Raw genomic sequence first — 21,456 nt, 5'->3', positions numbered from 1 at the left:
GCAACTAAGGATCAAAGATCCCTTCATTAAGAGAAAATATTGTGAATGACCTCCTTCCCACCCTTGGGTATTTTCCCATTTGCACTGATATCTGGCTTAACCCAAGGAACTAATTGGTAATGGAGGGATTTTAGGCAGGCTGCTGGGGCAGATAGATGGGCAATTTTTACTAGTATTTTCATGATCAATGAGTTAAGTGACCATAATATGCATTCTATCATACGGAGGACACACATAAATCATATTTGTGCCTTTAAGGGGGTGGCAACTCAGAGACATAGATCATAAACCTATGGATTAAAAATACAATGACACAAGGCTTACAAAAATGATAGAATGACATAAGATATAGCATATGGTATGCCTAGCCAATTAGGAAAAAAAGAATGGGCTGGAAATAGTACTCTGAGCATTTGTTGTGGGCCAGACACGATACCAAGCTCTTTCATTTATTCTATTTAGTCTTTCCCAAGTTCTTTGAGTTAGGTTTTGTTATTTTTATTATGAAGATCGCAAAACTAAGATTCAGAGATGCAAAGCAAATTGGGTTGAAGCTTCTTTTTTTTAATTTTTAATTTTTATTTTTAATGTCTGAAACAAAAGAAATCTAAAACCGCAGCTTCTGGAAGAACCACTTGTTCTGGCCGGTCTTATACCTCTCCTCGAACTTAATCTTGGCCTCTCATCGGGCCTTGCATTTAAGAGCAGGGTCTCTGAAGATATCCTTGTTGACGACGCTTTTGTCCAAGGGGATATCCACAGAGTACCTTGTGGGCATAAGGTGAATGTAGTTATAAACTTTCACAAAAGACTTGATCTTTGACCTCTTGGTGATTTTATTCTTGCCATGGCAGCTGTCACTTTTTGGGGTTAGCGGTCAATTCCGGCCACCAGAGCATGGCTGTAGGGACGGTCTGAGGTGCCATCATCAATGTTCTTCATGATGACCGCTTTGTGTCCGGAGTAGCCTCCGGCCAGGACCAGCATCACCTTCCCGGGTTTCATGAACTTGCCCATCTCGACACCAGCTCTGTGTTGAAGCTTCTGATTAGGGGGCAGATGGGCTTATCTATCTTTGAGAAACAAGACTAAGGAATGGAAACATGTTCTGGGGCCCATCTACATGAGAACTACCTGCAGATTTCACTAAATAAGGATTTCTGTGCCTCACCAAATCAGAATCTCTGGGAGTGAATTATAAAATCTGAATTTTGAAGAAATTTTTTATTATGTTTGTCAGTTTTTTTTTTCTATTTGTTGTGCATTTTATGTCTACTTTAAGAAATCTGCTTAACTTGGGACAGCCCAGGTGGCTCAGTGGTTTAGCGCTGCCTGCAGCCCAGGGCCTGATCCTGAAGAGCTGGGATCGAGTCCCACGGCAGGCTCCCTGCATGGAGCCTGCTTCTCCCTCTGCCTGTGTCTCTGCCTCTCTCTCTCTCTCTCTCTCTCATGAATAAATAAATAAAATCTTAAAAAAAAAAGAAATCTGCTTACCTCAAGGTCACAAAGATTTTTTCTTACCTTTTCTTTAGTAGATTTTCTGCTATAGTTTTAGGTTTCCTATATGATGCATTTTGAGTTGATTTTGTATTCAATGTCTTCCCTTACCCTGATAGATACCTTTGTAAATTACTCCTTAAAAAACCTCAGTAGCCCTATTTGTGTGACCTATCTGATTTCTGTTGTACTCTGGCTAATATATCCTTCACCAGGATATCCTTCATATCCTGTTGTTGGGACTTACAGACATCTTCTGGTTTAATTGAAAATTAAGTTTCTGTTTCTTATTACCTTTGTTTTCATTTTTTTTTTCTTAAGAGGAGAACAAAAAAGTACTTACTTGAAGAGAAGCTTTTGAGAGCATATATTGACTGAATTACTCTTTCACACCAAAGTGTAAAAGGTACTATTAATGTTTGATTTAAAAATAGATGAAGGGTATTAAAAGGTACAAACCCTCAGTTATGAAATAAATAAATCATTGGGTTGGAATGGACCACACTGGGAATATATTCAATTACATTGTAATCATTTTGTATGGTGACAGATGGTAGCTAGACTTACGAGAATTACTTCATAATGTATAAAAATGTTGAACCACTATGATGTATACCTGAAACTAATAGGATATTATATTGTATGTTGTTTACAATTTAAAAAAAGATAGCAGAGTCATGTAATCCCTGACCTATCTCTATCCCACACCCCAGGAAGGATAAATTATATGCCTCTTCAGAGTTCCCAGACTACTTTAAACATAGCTCTGTTATAAGTGTCGCCTATGTCTTGAAGCCATGGCATGTCTCCTTTGCCTTTGTGTCTCCAGAGAATAGCACAGAAATGAGAAATCAAGCTGGTTCCCTGGTTGCAAAAGCCCACTCTCAAAGCATGGCTAACAATTCCAAGAGATGAAGATGGCAAAGGCTGTGCTTCTGTGTGTAGGACTATGCACGTGCATAGTCCCTGAGATTTTGGCATGGGCCTTGTAGAGCTTGCACCAAAGTCACATAGAACTGAGGCCTTGAAACTCTTTCTAAGGACCTGTGGATCTACAGTAACTGATGTCTGTTGAGCATATGACTCTTCCTAATCTTCAACTGAGAAGGGGCCGTAGAACATAGAGAAATATCCAACAAGGTTCTGTAGTGTGGAGCTATTTAAGAAATATGATTATCATATTCTTTCATAAATTTAGATCATCTTAAGTCTTTTTTTTATTACAGTTTTAAAAGAAACTTCTCTATTGCTTTTCTTCTCCCCATTTTTCTTCCTTATTTCTACTTAGATCATATTAAACTTTTTAGGTCATTAAAATAAAAATGTTACTTACTCATGTGTGTGTGTGTGTGTGTGTGTGTGTGTAGTAAAGTCCCAGTTATCCCTAAATAAATTGGCCAACTTTAGAATTCTAGAAAATTCATTTAGCACACATTTAACATGTTTCAGATGTTTTGCATTTTTGTTAATGACATTCATTTTGATTTTGAGAGTTATTTTCTAAGCTTTTTAAAGATGAGGCTGACCATAGATAATTTTGATTTAATCAGAAAGAGCTTATCCATATTTGTCCTGATGATGTTGTGTAGGGTGCTTCATCAAAATTAGGATGCTCATAAATTATAGTACTGTCTGATAATGAAGTTGTGTGTGTATATATCTATATCTATATATCTATATCTATACCTATATCTATATCTATCTATATCATCTATATCTATATCTATATATGCCTCTTTGTGTGTTCATTGCTTTTTCTTTTCATCCTCTTGTTCTTTTTCTCTTGTTACTAATACTGATTGCCTGTTGTAGATTTTCTTTCAAATTTGCACATTTAGTCTCTGTGGCTGGGTAACAAACCAGTTAGCACAGTGTGCTGCACAAGAGTGAGTAAGCTTTTGAGACAGAACAATTAGATATTTGACACAAGATGGTCTCTGTTCTAGTTGGGTGCTTCTCAGACTTAATGTGCATCAGAATCCCTTGAGGATCTTGTAAAAATGCAGATTCTAATTCAGCTGGCTTCTGGTAGACCTGAGATTCTGCATTTCTAACAAGCACTCAGTGACGCTAATGATGCTAATTTAAGGATCACACTTCAAGTACAAAGTTAGACAATTGGGGATTAGCACAAATTTGGTCATTAGTTATAGGGGACATTACTGTTAAGTTTTAATATATATTTTTTTCCAGTGCTGTGGTGCATGGCCTCTCTAAAATGTGTTGGCTTCCTGACAGATGAATTGGTTAGAAGGATCTAAGCAAAATGTGACTCAGCCACCATTTAAAAATCAGAACTTTCTAAATGAGATTAATGTGGTTAAGAGAAAAATGTTGGGCCAAGGGAGAGTCTTTTGGTCAAGAAAGGGACTAGGCTTGTCATCAGTCTAACTTGGGTGATTTAGAAACTGTTTTAGGAGAATGTAGACATTATGATAATTCTCTCTGCTTTATTCTCAAAATTTCAAGTGGTTTAGGACATACTCTTTTTTTTTTAAGATTTTATTTATTTATTTACGATAGACAGAGAGAGAGAGAGAGAGAGAGAGAGAGAGAGAGGCAGAGACACAGGCAGAGGGAGAAGCAGGCTCCATGCAGGGAGCCCAACGCGGGACGCGATCCCGGGTCTCCAGGACCACACCGTGGGCCGAAGGTGGCGCCAAACCGCCGAGCCACCCAGGGATCCCTGAGGACATACTCTTGATATCATTTATCTTCTGGACAGTCTTGGGGGAGAACCCTGTGGCTGTCTTTTTGGATTTTGCTTAGGGGCTTGAAATTATGGCAATTGCCCAGCAACTCTTGACCAATCTGTATGAGGATGGCTTTTCCTTTCCCTTGTACTTTCTCAGGCTCCTCTGTTCCTTAGGGCTGTTCTGGCTCCCTTTAATAAAGAGAAGTTGATTTAGGCAAAAGGTGACAATTAGATTTTTTGGTCATTGCAGATTGATTGTTAGTGATTGAGGGATTAATATGTTGAAAGGATTCTAAAGTGTTTAAGATTCATAAATTATGTTCAAGAGTGTAGGAGTGAAGCACATGTGTCAGATATTTATCATCTCGAATCCAGCCTTAGAAGGCAAAGGACTCCTTCATAGACTAGTGGGGCGTTGGTTCATTTGCCCTAAGTCCCGTAACCAGTAGAATTGGCTCCACATGTTGTTTCCCTCTTCCTTATTTTCAGCACCATTACACCTGCATATGAAGATAATAAGCAAATTTTGGCATTAAGAGTTATTTCTAATTACCCAGGCAGATGTGATTTTGTTTCTTGTCTTCTCATTCTTATCAGCTATCCTGTGCCACGGGAATTTCTGAAAAGACAATAGTTTCCTAAGTAAGAACAGAACAAGATTTGTTAGTCTGGTTGGCTTTCTTTTTAAATATTCAGACTGCCTGCTTCCTGAAGGGTGTCCACTCCCCCCGCCCCAACTGGGAAGCTGCCACCTGTCACTCTTGGGTTGATTACTAAAGAACATCTTGTCTTGCTTGTGCTCTGCACTGTGATGTGTTCCCAAAGTCCCCTGGTCTAAAACGTCTGATGACTGTGAGGAGGGTTTATGTGATATCTCCATCCTTTCCATAAAATCTCCTCTATGAATTTGAAGTGAAGGTCTCTTATTATACTCTTCTTGGGCCATTTTTGCAAGGTATTTTTTTGTCTTTAGACTTAAAAAAAAGGTGACAAGTCACTGTTATGCACATCAACTAAGATATGAGTTCTGGGTTTGCTGGCCTTTCAGGGAGTGGTTTCGTTCCGTGGGAACTGAGCTGGTTTGTTCATTTGGATAGTTCTGGGTCTGCCTTCTGCTGGGTCTAATTAGTGACCTTGGGAAATTTATCAGCCTTTCTGATAAATTTCCCACCTGCAAGTTGGAGACAATAATAGCCATCTCCTCAGGACAGTGTGAATGTTCTGGGTACTCAGCATTTATCCTGATGTTTATCATATTCTTAATGCAACAGGTGCCCAATAAATGTTCTTTTCTCTTTTTCCTCTTGTGTTTGATGTGTTTTTGTGTTTTGTATTGATTTTTTTTGATGCTAGTAATTAAAGTGTTCCCTGGAGTTCTATTATCTTAGGATTTTCTAGGCAAAGTCAAGTGTCAATAGAGCCAAGAAGGGAGTGAAGTTTGGTGATACCAGGGTGTCTGGACCAGTAGAACAGAGAGTGGTCAGAGTCCAGAAACCTCCAGAATGAGTGAATCTTTAAGGGATTGCCAGATTATTAGATTCAGGGCCTCATTCATTCAGAAGCAACTGAAGCATAGTAAGGGAAAAGGTATCATAGAAGTGTTTAGAACTATGTCCTCCAAACAAGACTTGAGGGATATGAGTGGTATTTCATCAATTCATTAATTCATTCAATTGTTCATGGCCCAATATTTCCTCAGGACTTTTGTGTTCCAGGCACTATGTCCATCTTTGCCTCAAAGAGCTCATAGTAGAGTGGTATAATGCTAACTATGAACCAAGTGATATGTGTCTCTATGTAACAGAAATGATGGAGATAAGGCTACTTTTATGAAATATCTTAAGACCTGCCCTCTTTTTTTTTTTTAGTATTTGTTCTCTACCCTACTTCATCCACCCTTCTTCCTGGACATAGGGAAGTATATATCCTTGGAGAGAGATGGCATGTCCCAGTCTCCCTTGCAACTTGGTGACACTGACTTCTCCCCACTGGAATTTGAGCAAAAATGATGGCTGTGACTTCTTTGTTCCTTGTTTAAAAGGAAACTCTTCGGATCCCTGGGTGGCGCAGCAGTTTGGCGCCTGCCTTTGGCCCAGGGCACGATCCTGGAGACCCGGGATCGAATCCCACGTCGGGCTCCCGGTGCGTGGAGCCTGCTTCTCCCTCTGCCTGTGTCTCTGCCTCTCTCTCTCTCTCTCTGTGTGACTATCATGAATAAATAAAAAAAATTGTTTAAAAAAAAAAAAAAAAAAAAAGGAAACCCTTCACTATGAATTTCCACTCTTTCTTCCTCTCTTCCTGGAAAGGCAATGCCAAACAACCTTGGAAGGCATTGTTGAGTATAACAGAAGCTCCCTGCTTGTCTGCTTCCCCAGATGACTGCATGGAGTATGACTGGCTACCTGTCCTGGATTGACAAATGGGAAAATGATGAACTAAGTACTTTCAGCCAATGAATTTGGGGATCTGTTTATTGTAGTTTCTGTTGTAACAAATTAAGTAGTCATGGCTTTTTAGAGGTTCTAAGGGAGCTCAGAATAATGAAAGTGTCACTCCACTGGCAGAAACTTAGATGATTTTGTTGGTCACATAGATTCCTGAAGAAATAAGAGTCAGAAAAATTCTGGGTCCAAATTTACCTCTTCTATATCGAAGATTTTATATACCCCAAATTAAAATAACTTTTCAAATCTTCAGGTATTGAAGAGTCAAGATCTAACCTTTTTCCAGGGCATTACCTTCTTTGGTAGTCTAAGATTTGCAAAATCGATGAAACAGCAAGTATTTATATTTGACATATGAGTGTTTTCATGTTTCCCTTAACGGTGGGGAGTGTTAGAGATATAATTTGGGGGCAACAATGAAAGCCAGTGTCTGACCATTCCAAGTCATGCTGGAGTAGATGGCACCAGAAAAAGAAGGAGGAGGCTCTCTTCCGGGACATCTTGTTCATTTAACACAAGCAACCTGGGAGCTACCACCTCTAGACAAGCACCTCATCCTGGCCCCATTCAGTTGAAATCTCCTTGTCTGCATGTTGTATCCTCAAAGTCCGCCTTTGGGTGGCTCTCAAATGGTCAATGGCTGCTGTAATCTATACAAATGGAAGAAAACCCCTCCAACTTACCATTCATTTACTCGTTCACTAATCAAATGGTAACTGAGCACCACCTTTATGCCAGGAAGATTATAGATATGTATTTTAATGAGGACATAATTGAGAAACTCTGCCCCACAAAGGCAGGACTTGAATATGCAAGAGGCACAAGACAGGTGCGAGGAAGGAAAGAAGCACAGCAGGAATTGACACAGGAGTGCAGACGCACAGCACAAGGCAGGTGTCTCCTGTCACTCAGCAGCCTGTGTCTACTGTGATAAAGGCGTGGGATTAATTACACATAGAGACTCTACGTATGTTCTCTCACTTGCTAATTGCAATTAGTTGCGGGAGCACTGAACATATTGCTCTGCATGAATGTCAGGACATTTCAGTGGATTCCCCTTGGTTTTCTGAGAAGCCGCAATTAACTTCACTAACTATTCCCTTCACCACATGTGCTTCACTTAATGTAGAACCAAACTAATGAATGTTGATCTTTTAAAAACTTTTTTTTTTCACAAAGGCCATCTTGGCTGCCATCCAATTAACACTGACAATGGCTCCTTACACAAAACCAAGAATGTAATCAAGTTCATCCAAGGCTAGCTGGGGAGAGGAAGCAAACTTCAGTTTCAAGAATTCTTTCATTTCTTCTTCAGGGAGGGAGAAACTCTCTGAACTGACAAAAGCCATGTGGTGCTTTGGGTTAAATATACTTTGAAAGATTTTGTAATTGGCATCTCTGTAGTGACCCATCCACAGCACCTGGTGGTAGGGAGTTGGCAAACCAGAGATGTGTGTGCCATGGCCTAGCTAGGAATGCACGATAGCTTTAAAAATGCACAGAAATCCTACTCTAATGCCACACCTAGAGTTGATCAGGGTGCTTTTCTGCCCTACTGTCATCTGGGAATCCTTAATTCGATGTCTTCCTCAAATTCCTATGACTTCTGTCAAGATTTCTATGACTGTGTGTGTGTGTGTGTGTGTGTGTGTGTGTAGGGAATGACTTACATGCTTATGGCTTTTCCTATATCCATGTATCCTGCCTTTACATTGTGTTGATTCTTTCATCACTTGATTCTCTCTCTGTCTCTGTCTCTGTCTCTCTCTCTCTCACACACACACACTTTCTCAAAGCATTCATGAGAATTTGAGGACAGGTTAGTGGGTGGATTTACATTATATCACCCTAACAAACGCAAATAGAAAAGTTGGCATCACTGTCTTAAGATACCCTGTAGGCATCTCCCTCCACGGAGTTCTTTGCCCCATCTAGTCCAGCTGAGTCTGCCTGGTAAGGAACAACATCTTGATCCTTGGTCCTCTGCAGAGCAGTTTCACGGTTCTCCTCTGAAAGTTTTACGATTTTTCTGCTTCAAGTATACTCATCAATTATGTGTGTGTGTGTGTGTGTGTGTGTGTGTGCTAGCACACATATGTTTCAAAGGACTAGGAGGAAGAGGGAGAAGAAGTAAGAATTCTCCAACAGGAGAGCTTGTTCTTGTGCCAGCTGCTGACAATACTCGCCTTCATCTCATTATCACCACCATGCATTCTCCTAACTACCACTTAAAATGCTTGGGGCTCCAGTGAATGTTTTAATACACCCCCTCTCATGAGTGCTGCAATAACCTTGTGAGCCACTCAGGGCAGCTTCATGGTCACATTGTGCAGATAAAGGAAACTGAGCCTCTAGGGGATAAATGCTCAAATGTGCAGAGTTTGTTTTTGGTAAAATGTTCTTTCTGCCTAATCATGCTCTCAGATCACTGCTTCTTGGAGGTATAAGAGAGATCAGGAAGCAGTGAGCCCTCTAACTTGGGCCTGGCTCTCATTCCTCTCTAAATGCCATCTTGCTTTGAGGCAAGGCTCAGGTACATGAAGCAGAATGTGAGAGAAGCCAACCCACATTGGGTTATTTGCAGTGTTTCTCCATCCCAACACTAAGGACATGTGGTGGAAGACAATTCTTTATTGTAGGTGGAGAGAAGTATCCTGTGCATTGCAGGATGTTTAGCAGCATCTCTGGCCCCTACCCACGAGATGCCAATAGAACTCCTACTTCTAAGCTTGTAACAGTCAAAGGTTTCTCCAGACATTGCCAAATGCTCCCTGGGGAGTCAAAATCATCCCTGACTGAGAGCCACTGGGTTATTGCTACACACCCCTTGTGATGATGGTTTCTTATCTTCATGACTTGAACCATGGAGAATCGGTCATGTTGAGTAGCTCAGAAAGGAGGTACATGCAAACCATGAGGTAAAAAAGAAAAATTTGGTAACTCATGTTTTCTTTTCACTGGAAAGAGGATGTATGCCTTCACTTTGGTGGGACAAGGAAAGATAAACACACTGATCCTCTCTAAGCAATGAGCACCTCTGATGGGGCATTGCTGCCTATAGCTCTGGCTTTTACAGCAAATGGTACAAACAGTGCCAAGAGCCACGAGTCAGTCCGTTTAGGGAAAACACAGGGTATTTGAACAGCTTGACACCGTGAAGGCATAAATTGTTGGGAGAGACAAATGTGAGCTGGAGGGATTTGCGAATGTGGCAGACGGTAATCCTGGTATTTCGTGTTAATTGTTTTTCTCAGGCAGGAGACCTCCTGTGATTTACATTCTGAAGCAGTGGGATGACGGACTGCACCAGACAGCTCGTCACCTCTGGAGAAGATGAGCAGGGTCGTGACAGCTGCCCTGGAAATGAAAGAGGAGGTAGGATGCTTTGCTGCCTTGGAAGCTCTCATTTGTTTCAGAGCATCAGGGGTGCTGTCACATGCCCTCCAAGAGGCCATGTGGGAAGAGCAGAGCCTGTGCCCAATAGCTGAAGGGAACTAATGAATAGGATAGCAAAATCCCTTCCATCCAAGGGCTCTGGAGTGATATACAAACGAGGAGGGGAGGGCATCAGACAGATGTTAAGGTTTGGTTTATCTGGCTTTTTGTGAGAGTTGGGGAACCTGCCCTGCCTTGTGAGGGTAGGGTTGGGAGGGTCAGTTTGACTTTAGAAGAAACCAAGGGTATTCAAACAGACCACAAAAACCTTTGATTAGTGCAGAAGTGTGGGTTTCATCCTTACTTACCTGGTACAGTTAAGGGGCAGTTCTGATAAGGAAATAGGAAAAGATCATGTTTCCCCTAGGTTAATATGTTCTTTTACTTCATTCTTTCCAGAAGCACTCTACCAAAAAGACATACCTCCTTTCTTCAAACCACATGGATGAGTTATATTCACCACAAATGTAGCTATCTGTTGCGGTATAATGCTATCAAAAATATCATTGACTGGATTCCCTGTGACTTTTATACTTGTGACTTATTTATTCCATACCTGGGAGCCTAGACATCCCACTTGTCTTTGCCCATTTTGCCCATCTCCCAGCCTCCTCCCCTCTGGCAGTTTCATAACTTTATTTAACAATGAGGTTCTCATTATTCACATTGAGTTTCTGTAGACTTTTGAAATTGGTGACTAGTACAAACATAGGTAACCAATGTGTAAAGATTGTTTGGTGAATCTTTATCCTGATTACGTTTTCTGGACAACTGCACAGGGATTTAATATGGGACATTTCTTACTCCCTGGCCCAGACAGCTTTGTTAAGCTTTGTATCAATGCACACATCTGGAGCCTTTCTCTCTTTCATGGCATATTCCTGGGTCTCTTTGGGTGCCCAAGGGCATGCTTCTTGAAGCCTGTTCTGTGGATGCATTTGTGAACATTGATGGTGTATTCTCTGGTCATTCTTTGTTGGTGTCAGAGTGGTCCTCTTCATCAGCCATTCTGTGAGGGTGTTTGAAAGTCAGCTGGAACTTCTGATATTGTTACTGGCCATCTCAATTAATTTCTTTTGTTATTTCAAAGGCTTTTGGGGGCACTATTTGCCAAAAATGTGAAACAACAACAAGATACACCCACCCCCCCACCCTGGCCACTCCCATAAGATCTTAGTGGTAGACATATAGACAAGTTACATGGCTGTGAATCTCAGATTGGGGTAAACTGTCAGTTTCTATAGTGGTGAAGGAGGTAAAAGTGGGAGGCTAACATTTATTGAAATTTTACTATATAGCAATTTCTGTTAGACACTTACCTGCATTCATCATTTAACCCACATAACTGTGAGGCAGGTACTTCCAGCTCCATTCTACACAGGAAGCCTCTGAAGCTCAGTTACATTAGCTAACTTGCCCACAGTCTCAGTAAGTAAGTGCTAGAATGGCATATGGTTCCAGGTCTGTCTTATCAGAAGCCTGTGTGAGGGAAGTAAAAGCAGATGCCTTTGGAGTTGCTGTAAGTAAAGCATTTGGCAATAGACTCAGGTGGGGGTGGGCCTTTGACATTGCTAGATTCCTATAGTCACTGTGTCAATGAGGTATCTGCATTTCTCTGGGGTGAGTAATCCTGCATTGGAAATGTGCAGATCAATGTACTATAATTGACAACTGATTGGCTAGAAGAGAGGAATTTTTGGCTAACAGCTGCCCTTTGTTTGCTCTCCCAGAGATCAATCTAACTGTTCACTGTCAGGTGTCTCTGATGTGCTCTGAGGACATTGGTGCCTGTCAGGGAGGAGAGCCATGTAGGAATCCTAGTGTCACCTTGGGAAAGATCCCTGGGGCTGTGTGATATATTTATTACCAATTGATGTTGAACCTAGGCCTGTGACTGGATTCAACTTCTTGGCTTTCTAAAGCCAAGAAGCACCTTGGCACCTTGGCCTGTGACTGAATTCAACTTCTTGGCTTTCTTAATGAGAAGAAAAAGGAGGCCATGTCTCTGAGTAGAATGTACATCCTTGAGCTGTAAAGACCCCAGCACTGCTCAGATACCACCTTCTAGATTATCAAGCAGAGAAAGGATACCTGCCTTTTGTGTGCAGGTGCTAAACCATCCAAAGCAATGTCCCCCTCCCTGAGCTGGCCTCTGAGCTGGTTTTTTGACTTTATGTTGATTTTGGTTGCTTTCTTAGTCATGACAGAGTTCCTAGGGAAGAAATTTGAAACTAGGGTTTACTTGCTTCCAAGCACACAATCTCAAGTCTAAGAAGTAAAAATGTCATTTTGTGATTGTGATTGTGGGTATGTATGTGTGTCTGTGAAGATGCTATGTACACACAAGAGATATCTACCCATCTATCTTTGATACAAAAGAAACCTGGGCTAGATACAAATCAAACATCCATATGCTTCTTGTCTTTCATAATAGCTCCTATCCAGATGTCAGCAGCTTTAAAAAGCTGCCTAAGTGGTGAAGTGTTGTGCTCTATTTGCCAACAGCTATGTATGGGTGAGGCCAAGCATTCTCACTTTTATTTGTCCTTCCCTGAGGTTTTAAAAAAATACCCACTTGTTGAGTGCCAGCTCCTTGGGGAATTCTTAAGTTAGAAGTAAGCACTCAGGCATGAGGACAGCTTCATATTCATTTTGCTGCTCACTCAGACAAACTTTATGACTCAGGGAGAGTGTTAGGTCAGTTGCTCCTTTTTGGTGACTTGAAAACATGACAGTAGAGAAGGAATGATTAACCCAAGTTATAGCAGATCTGCAGGTATAGGGAATAGATCTTGAATTAGAAGATGAAACAAAAATTAATTTTATCTTAACTGTAACTACTTTTAGACATAATAAAACTTTTACGTGGTACATGATCAGTGTTAGGGGCCTTCTTCTACTTTCTCCAAACTCTTAAGTCACCAGGGACCTTCCCTTGCTACTACCTAAGATAATGTAGTCCCCTCCCTATTCTCTTTTCCTAGCTCCCTGAACACCACCCTCTGAACAGTATTTGTCACAGTGATAGAACACAACTCAACCTAAACTACTCAGTAAAGGGAATTGACTCACATGACCAAGTAGTTCAGGGATTACTGGATTTAGGATACTAAATCTAACCATTGGAATCTGTCTTCTCTAACTCTAGCTCTGCTTTGTTTCACATTGATTCATTCCCTGAAAGTTCTCCCCACTGGCTGGTGTCATGGTTACTTCACATTTACATCCCACCAGCTCAGCAGTTCTACTGGAAAGAGAATCACCATTTCCAAGATTATAGTAGTCACACCTGATACCCTTGCCTCTGAAGAGCCTTGCTTGGGTAACATATACCTTGACTAGAACAAATCAGTGAAGCCAAATGATATCCTCATTGACCAAGTCCAGGTTCCCACCCTACTCCTAGAATGTTAGGATGGGAGCTCCCCAAATGACAGATACTATGCATAGGGGAGGAGGTACATACAGTTATCAAAAGAGAAAAATGGAGGGGTTCTTGGGTGGTATAGTTGGTTAAGCATTTGACTCTTGGTTTTGGCTCAGGTCATGATCTTAGGGCTGTGAGATTGAGGACCTCCTTGGGCTCCACACTCAGTATGATCTGCTTGAGATTCTCTCTCCCTCTGCTTGTGCTCACTCTCTCTGTCTCTCACAAATAAATTAATTAATTAAAAAAAGGGAAAATGGATGCCAGTCAGACAAAACCAGTAAGTATTTACTATCATGCCATTTTTTACTATCATGTCATTTTCCACAATTTATCATTTTATATTTCAAAAAGATTAAAATGTCTGTGATTCCCAACAAGTTTGGAAGCTCTGGGAAGGCAGAGTGTATGTTATTTTTTTTTTTATTGTATGCTATTTTATTAACCAATGTATTGCTAATGCCTATCATGGTGTTTGGCACATGAAAGACATTCAGTAAATGTTAGCCAAATACAAGAAGGAATGAATGAGTAAATGCTTGGGTATTTGGTATCCCACTTTGGGTCTCTGATGAGCGCAATGTTGAACTCCGGACAAAGAGAAAGAAGAGAAGGGTCATTGAATTTGCTACTTCTTTCAAAGTTCCTTCCTAATTTTTTGTATCCAATCTGAATTTTAGTTTGTAATCTTTTATGTTTACAGGACTGGAAAGGGTTCTTAAAGAGACTCTTCAATAGAAGATTCTGGCTAAAAACTTGGGGACAGCTACCTATCTTTGTATTCATCTCTAGGTATCTCTGAATAAGAAGATTACCAGAATTTCTTATTGTTGGTCCTCAGCCTGTTCTCTCCCTTCTTACATGAGCTCTAGCCACCAATGGGATGTCATAGCCATTGCCAAATTGTGTCTAACAGGGAGAGAACTGAGGGAAGAAATATCCCAACCTTCTTTCTCTTTAACTTTTTAATTCTTGCCAATGCTTTCCTTTAGTCAACCCAACCAGAAATCAGAAGGCAAGGGAATATGAGTAATGTTGTCTATACACGTCAGGCTCTGGAGGTTGAGTGGTGGGCAGTGGAGAGTAGATTGGAGGAATAGAGAACAGAGAATATCTAACACATGACTTGCACAAGCTAGCTCTATCTAGGTAGAGATGTTCAATTGTTCTGAGGTCTGAGAATATCTGGAGAATTTGAGAAACTGCAAGGAGGATAACGTGGCTGGAGGGGAGTGAGTGGAGGAGAAATTATTTTTGAAGATTTGCAGATATTCTTGCCTTTGAAAGTGACTTAAAACTACTGTACAGCATGATGACTCTATTGCTACCTATAATGTTATGATTTATAGTGATTTTGATTTGTTAGCATAGTGTATTTTACTATAACACCCTTTGTTTTCAGATGACTGACTGCTGAAGGTGTGTGTATGTGGCAGGATGGAAAGGGGAGGGAGGATCATTGTTCTAGCTAGGATCACCTCCCTTTGTTCAGCACCAACTGATCAGGAGGGCAGAGGACCAGTGAGTGATATGTGGGTCACATCAACTGTCTGGACAACCGTTTCCTAACAAGTGGGCTGAGATTCTCATGGAACAGAGAGCAGGAAGGAAGTTATGTAGAGAGGCAGGACTTGGGACCTAAACTTCATTTTTTCCTGGCCTCTAACAACTCAGCATCCTTGATTACTCTTGCCTCTTTATTTCTGGTCCAGGGATGCCAGGAAGAGTCATTTCCATAAGAGGTGGTGGATTCCTTCCTCTTGTTCTAACCAGATATTTCTGCTCCTTCTGAAGAAACACAGACACTTGACACAATTTCATATCAGTGACTAATTGACACCTTTCCTTTTTTGTATACACACCAATGTCATCTGCACACCTGTGTTTCTTATCTCTTGGCAGACAGTGAGCTTCTCAAGAAAGAGATAATGATTGCCACAGACTACAGTCTACACAGTGTTTTCAGTGCTAGGTTTAGAAGCCATTGGCTTCTTAACAGAAAGTGACCAGGTGGACTAAAGGTTAGGATCAGAGTCATGACTAGGCTAGGACTAAATTGGTCTTGGTCCATGATGGCAGCCTACTGCTGAGGGGCAATCCAAGATGGTGTCTTGTGAGGAAGAAAAACAGAGAACCAAAAAACGTGGTCTGGCAGGTGGTAGGGAGAGTCTGGACAGTACAGGGTCAGATGGACATGTAAGAAGAGGAAGACACTTGTTCACTGAGTCTAGCCCTCAGGGCAGGGTTCAGAGGGTGTAGCAGTGGATCAGACCAGGCCCTCATCCTGGAGGAGCCCAGAGAAAGAAGAAGGTGGAGCTGCAGCCATGGCTGGTCTTCTTCTTGCCTGTTCAGCCATTCTGTGAGAAGAAGGGAAAGGCCAGGAAGTCACAGGGTCATTGCAGCAAATCTTTGCATTCGAGAACATGTGAAAGTGAACAACCGAGAAGGGCCTCTGAACTTGGGAATGAGCAGTCCTCTAGGAATGCTGCCAAAGAAGGAAGAAAAACGGAAGAAAGAAAGATATGTAGCTTCTGGCAGTAGGATAAAACTGAACACCCCGTAGACATTCTGGAAGGCAAAGTCTAAATATGACTTATGGCTTTAAGGAGAATGCAGATATCTGCCAAGCACCTCCTCCTTGTGATTTTTGTTTTTTAAACATTTAAAGAGCACTTTGTCATTCCAGATCGTCATTTCCAAATTGGCAATGGGAGTGATTATGATAATAAAGTATTTTGATCTGAGGCAATTTGCAAAGGGTTTTAAAAATCCTCATTACTCTGGATTCTGCCTCTTTCTTGGCGGGTCCCAGTGCCAACCAACAAGAGAGCTCAGTGGACCTTTTAATCACAACAGTCTTTGTAGTTATTCGTTTCATTGCTTTTTAATGAACTTTTTCTTACAGTTAGTGCTGGTGGAGGGGGCTGGTCGTATCAGCCCAGTTATTTAGAATAGAAAATGGGCATTGCTGAGGCTAAGCCTCACATGGCTCAGTCTCTACAAAGTTTGGCACAAATCTCCACGTTATAATGTGCTACTTAATAGGTTGGACATACCTCTATAGTGACACTGCCTAGGTGGTCACTATTTTTCATGTCTGACTCCCCCAGCATTCACTGTATGTGTCATGAGCCCAAGTCAATCAGCTGCTTTAAGACATTTGTTGTTACCCCCCACCATAGCCGTTTGCCATTACAGTAGTTGACCTTTTATGAGGTTTCAGACAAATAGGGATGCTGGCAGCATTAACATCCTGCTTCTTCCTCGCTTGCATTTTCCATGCTTTGGAGGACAGGACCTATAACTCAGATGTCAGCTGAGGTCTCTTGCCCCTTTGAGATCTGGTGAAATTCCACAGCCTCTGGGGCATCTGGCACCTCCTGCTCTCTCATGCTTCTCTCTATCTCCACCTATGGGCTGTTTCTGTGCCAACCTCTGTTGCCAGAAAACTGAACTCAACTCCTCCAAGGAATCTGCTCTGATCTCAGGATTATTCTTTTACTTTTTTGGAACACTGTATTGACGGGCAACAGGGAGAGATCTCCTTACAGAGCACCTGGCTGTCTATATTCCACTGGTTCTTTCTTATGCTTTCTTCCTCTTTCTTCTATAGTGCAAAAGGCTCCCCATTCTATGGAACCTCAATGTCTCCACTCACTGAGCTCTTTGGGATTTTAGTTTCAACTAAAATCAATTTGCCAAGGAATTTCTTCTGGACAGCTGCACTGCTGTCCCTCAACAGGATCCTGGTAAATTTTATTTTCTCAATTTTGTTACATGTATTTATGGGTAAAATGATTGGGCATGCAAGCAGAAGAATTATTAGAATTCCAGTAAGGAAGGTTAAATCTTACCTATCGATTATGAAGTGCCCATCACAAGTTGGTCCAATTTAGTTCCCATCCACATCCCTTCCCAAGAGGGGAAAATAAATAGCAGCCAAGATAAAACTATTTTTCCCCTCCATCCTTTCATCCCTTCTTGCTTCTGTACATACTGTTTCTTTCTCTCAGTATGTTCATCCTTCCTCTTCATCTGGAAAATTCCTATGATTATTTAAGACCCAGTTCAATGGGTCTTAGGACCTCTTTCTCTGTGAAACCTTCCCTGGCTCTCCTCATCAGATCAGAGTAGTTTGTCTTCTCCTCACTGTTCTAACAGGGACAGACTCCACCAGAGCATTTACCTTATTGAATTTGGTTTACTGCTTGCTACCTGCCTTCTCACAAGATGTGTCTCTCTCATGAAAAGAGACTGTCAATATCCACCTTTGTGTCCTTAGTTCCTTGACCGATATTGGGCAACCATAGGAGTTCAATATATGTGTGCTGAATGAATTAAAGCCTGTATCATGTCTACAGTGGGATATAGAAATTCAATCCATTTGCTTTTGGCTTAAGGGGGCCAAATCTTTGAGTTGCTATAACCCAAAAATATTTCAACAGTAGACTGTAAAAATGTCACAGTTTTGTGTATTACACTTGGAAAACATTTCTCTTCTTCCTCACTGCTCCAGATTGTTATCTGCTTTGCAAGTAACTTTCTAGAAATTCAGCTAGAGGAAAGAATTAAGCATTGCTCTGTGTGAAATTCCTGAAAAACTTGCTGAAAAGCCAGAGAGGGGGAGACTGATCTAAGCCATGAGGCCAATGAATTATGTATTGAGAAATGGGACAGTGTTTAGCAGAAGAGCTGCCTTTCTGAATAAAGGAGGGAATTGCCTTTCTTACCATTCCAATAGTATCTAAAGGTTTTTTTCTTGTTCTTTTTTTTTAATTTTTATTTATTCATGATAGTCACACACAGAGAGAGAGGCAGAGACACAGGCAGAGGGAGAAGCAGGCTCCATGCACCGGGAGCCCGACGTGGGACTCGATCCCGGGTCTCCAGGATCGCGCCCTGGGCCAAAGGCAGGTGCCAAACCGCTGCGCCACCCAGGGATCCCTTTCTTGTTCTTTTTAAGGTAATTTATATTTTCAAGTTTTATTGAGATAGAATTGACATATAGTGTTGTATTTGTTTCAGGTACACTGCAACTTTCAAATATGTAATACAGTTCCTGTATTGACTACAATATGACTACATTGACTGTAGTCACCATACTGTAAATTATAACCCTAGAAATTATCTTATAGGTGGAAGCATCAAGGTCTTTTTAGGAACATAATATAGCTTTAATTCCTGGAGATGGCAAATAGATGATATACTTGGTTCTAGTGTCTCCCCCTTGGCCTGTTTGTCAAAGAAGACATCAATAAATGATCACAAAACTCTTTTCTGAGCCATTCAGGGGCCCCAGAATCCTTCTCAAGACAGGCAGCCTTTGCCAATTAATCTTTTCTGACACATGATGCATGTGCCTAGACTCTGTGTTGGCCATTGTGAGGGACGCCAAAATGGATGGCTCATTTTTAACCTTCTGGCCTTCTAGAGCATTTTCTTTTTCTCATCCAGCCTGGCTACTGGCTTTGAAGAAGCTCTTGCTTTATTACACTCAGATGTAAAAGTCCTATGACTTGGATTATGCAGTTTGGGACAATGTTCTTGTTCTTTTCCTATTCTTACATGGGAATCCATCTTCTGTTGGTTGAGAGAAGAAGGCCATAGAAATGAATTCTGAGTCTGGCTTTTCTAGTCTATGTCCTTTGGTGAGTTACTTGAACCTCACTACTACCTTGGGAGGTAGATACTATTGTTCTAAACATACTTGGGAAAGAAGCAGTTGGAGAATAAACATAAGCAAGTGCCTGACCCAGGGCCCAAAACACTGGTGCTCAAGTTGTGTTAGGAGAAAGGCAGGTGGGAGGGTGACTAATTGAGGCAGACACTGTACTTACATATAGGCAAAAATAAAACAAATAAAAAGTCAAAACCAAGCTCTATCAATCTAAACCAAATTAGATGAAACCCAAACAATGACAACAAAAACCCTTGCAGCTGAGTCCCTTTGCAGCCATCTATTATTCAGTGAGACTGAAGGGGGACTTTTCTTGCTATTATCCTCCTGTGCCCTCTGCCACTGAGTAGAAGACCTTCTGTTCTCTGTAGCTAATCATTAATCAGCACGCAACTCCAAGTTTCTTCTCTCTAATTCTCTGACTCCCAATTATCCAAAGAAATAATTTGCCCAAGCTATGAAGGCAGGCATGTTTGCTAACAAAGGGATACTTCTGCCTCTGTGGAATAGAAATGAATATTCTGTGAAATATCATGTAAACAGTCACTGTGGCAATTTGTGACCTGGAGCTCCTCTGGTTCTCAGTGAATCTCTGGTGTTTAATTATGCCAAGGGTTTCCAGAATCAGCTTCTAGCAGTTTCCTTTGAAAACACCTTCAACCACTTTCTGGAGCCTATGTAGAAGGATCAGGGTAATAACAGTTCAAAGAGCCAGTTGGAGTCTGAGATAATGAGCCAAGATACGGTCTAGGAGTCAGGGCTCTGTTTAAGTACCAAAAGCCACATAGATTAATTTTCCATTAGCACCAATAAATGTTTGTTGTATGAAAGAGGGCACTAACTCAGCCCCAGAAAATATGCCCCAGAGCAGTGCTTCAGTGTCTAAGGAGGCCTGAGTTCCTCAGAGGTAGTTCCCTGAAAAGAGAAGGCAGGCCATTTCTAACTGACTGAAAGAGTTTGTTGGGTAAGCGGACAGACAAGTCACCTCTGAGTTGTCCACTTGTCACTCTCCTTTTTATGGTTCTGAGGAATATCTTCTAGTTTACTAATTAATGGTAAAGATGACCACCATTGATGACCTTTATGAAACATGTTCCACAGTGCATGGCATATGGCATATGGCAAGAATTTATAAAGTATTATTACCTTGAATGCTTAAAAACACTTCATAAGGAGGTATAACTTTCACCCATTTGTTATAGATATTTGTGACTTGACCTACAGGAACCTGAACTAAGCCTCAGTTGGATGACAACTTTCCCAGGGCCTTACCACTAGGAAGATGCAGAGGTTGGGTTCAAACCTAGGTACATCTGACCCAAGTCTGTATTTTGCTAGGTCTCATTCTTTCCTTTTAGGCAAAAGGGGATTAATCCATCCACTGACTATGTGAAGCCACAGGAAGCAGTGTAACTGGGCTCTGAAGTGACTAAGTACATCTCCTTTTGTATTAACAATTGGTGGAAAGCACAACAATTCGGCATGTTGACCTGGTGGAAAAGTTGCTGGGGTTTTAGAACATGTTTTGCACCTTACTATTCTGTAGTATGACTTTGTGTCATTTAGATATAAGAGGGGAATTATGATCTGTTTTGATGCCTAATGTGGCCCTCTATTTTATATCCATAATCAGTTGGAAGTGGCAAAGTACTGAGAAATCACTTACTCATTTTCCATAGTTGAGGAAAATGTGACACATGCAGAATCCAGGGTCATGCAGCTCAGTAGAGGCAGAGTAAGAACCAGACTATTTAGTTCTTTAGTAAGAACCTGGACTATTTAGATCATTCCAATACTCTGTTTATGATGTCAGATGCACTGCTCCACTGCAGAGGGAGGTAACTCATAATATTCTTTCTTATTGTGGCAGGCTTGGAAAAAATATTTTAGAATTTAAGAGAACAAGAGCAGGATAAGGAAAGCAATGTGCCTAGTGGTAGGAACCTTGGAATGAGAGGCTCATGCTTTTTTTCATTTACTGTTTCATTTATTTATTAACTAGCAAATACTAACTGGAAAAAATGATTCTAGAACCAGTTTTAGTGCTAGTGTGTCATTTATGTTGAGTCTCTCCTCATCTGATAAATGAGACTATCAATATCCATCTAATAATTTAAACATGGAAAACCTTTGACCTCGTTAGTGATCATAGAAATGCAATTGTACATACTACAGAATTGCCAGTTTCATTTTTACATGTTAAAACAACACAAACACATACAAGATAATGCCTAATGCTAATAAGGATAAAAAAGGCAGTCTCAGATATTGGTATACATTT

General features: G+C 41.0%; 1 long non-coding RNA gene and 1 pseudogene across 5 annotated transcripts; both read right to left on the bottom strand.

Moving 5' to 3' along the window:
- Positions 1-598: 598 nt before the first annotated feature.
- Positions 599-1,772, bottom strand: LOC144301108 (large ribosomal subunit protein eL27 pseudogene; annotated as a pseudogene).
- A 2,211-nt stretch (positions 1,773-3,983) lies between these two features.
- Positions 3,984-20,958, bottom strand: LOC144301109 (uncharacterized). 5 transcript variants are annotated; one of them, XR_013367837.1, is made up of 6 exons: positions 20,842-20,958; positions 12,647-12,841; positions 12,167-12,283; positions 11,391-11,550; positions 4,746-4,830; positions 3,984-4,381 (listed from the first exon to the last, which is right to left on the bottom strand). It is a non-coding gene; the product is annotated as an uncharacterized LOC144301109 (long non-coding RNA). The 5 variants fall into 5 exon arrangements; XR_013367838.1 differs by lacking the exons at positions 3,984-4,381; positions 4,746-4,830 and adding exons at positions 10,006-11,080; positions 19,739-19,849 and having other exon boundaries at positions 20,842-20,945; XR_013367836.1 differs by lacking the exons at positions 3,984-4,381; positions 4,746-4,830 and adding an exon at positions 10,009-11,080.
- Positions 20,959-21,456: the final 498 nt, after the last annotated feature.

This window comes from Canis aureus, chromosome 29, assembly GCF_053574225.1.
Source record: "Canis aureus isolate CA01 chromosome 29, VMU_Caureus_v.1.0, whole genome shotgun sequence".
Taxonomy (NCBI): Eukaryota; Metazoa; Chordata; class Mammalia; order Carnivora; family Canidae; genus Canis; species Canis aureus.
This window is presented reverse-complemented; position numbering and strand designations above follow the sequence as displayed.